The sequence below is a fragment of the Pundamilia nyererei genome, unplaced genomic scaffold (assembly GCF_000239375.1).
Source record: "Pundamilia nyererei isolate P.nyererei 1_Seehausen unplaced genomic scaffold, PunNye1.0 scaffold00050, whole genome shotgun sequence".
NCBI classification, from domain to species: Eukaryota; Metazoa; Chordata; class Actinopteri; order Cichliformes; family Cichlidae; genus Pundamilia; species Pundamilia nyererei.
This window is the reverse complement of record NW_005187451.1, coordinates 1,913,200-1,914,436: the sequence shown is the minus strand read 5'-3', so window position 1 is coordinate 1,914,436 and position 1,237 is coordinate 1,913,200.

Sequence of the window (1,237 nt, the reverse complement as noted above, 5' to 3'; positions counted from 1 at the left end):
CACACACACACACACACACACACACACACACACACACACACAGAGAAATACATAGATGACCAGGTCCACTGAGAACGGGCTGTTCGCTCAAATCATCCTCAAACAATGAAGTGCTGAACAGATCACATCAATCTCTCTCAAGAGAAATATTAGTTTCTCACACACACACACACACACACACACACACACACACACACACACACACACACAGAGTAATCCAGTGAGCATTAGGGTCAGATTAGATAAAATGTCATTGCGGGACACTCACTTGAGCTTTAAACATTTTACTTAGAAAGGCACAAACTATGATTTCCTGGTAAATTATTTTTGATGTAAGAAATAAAAATCAAAAAAAGACATGTCCTTTTCTTTCATGAGAATCGACAACATTTTTCAGCCATAACTCAAATATAAGCATCATGAAGGACTCTTCCTAGATCAGTCTTTATTAAGTTGTTTCCTTAATTGTTAATTTCAAACCTAAAGTTTTCCACTGTAATTGTTTTTTCCTCCAAAAAGTGCAATAATAATAAGAGAGCTTAATATCGGTTCCTCTCATTCTTCCACAGTACCTGAGGCCAGTGACTGTGCTACAAAGTCCGCGTCGACAGACGAAACAAAATAGAAGGAAGCCAGAGTGAGGAAAGAATTGAACTCCAGAACACTACAACATAAAAATAAGTTTTCAATGCAGGGATTTGACTTGGAAAACTGAGGATTCACTTACAAAAGAAACAAAAAACAAAAAGAGGAAGAAAAAATGCATAAAAATCCTCCAGACTCTGATTTATAGATGAAACGCTTCCTGTGTCGCTCAGATTTAACATCAGCATAGTTCACCTTTTCCTCTTTCACCTTGATCCCAAAAAAGACACACCAAAGAAAATAAAATTAACAATTTCCTAATAAAGGAGCAGATTTCTTGCACTCGAACCACTTGAATGGTTTCCCCTGATCAACAGCTGACTGTTCGAACAACACACGTTCTTTATGGAATCTAGAATACAACAACTGTTTCAAACAGCATCTTTTTTCATATTCACGCCACGGTATTCGAGTTTCATTGTTACAGCTTTTTTTGTTTGTTTTCTTTAAACGTTTTTCTCGAGCCCCTCCCCCTCACGTGGTGATGCAGGTTTGTTTATTTTTCATCTGTAAAGGAATTGAAAGTCTGTGGAGTCGCTGTGACTGCAACGTTCCTGTCACTCGCTGGGATCGAGAGAGAGAGAGAGAGAGA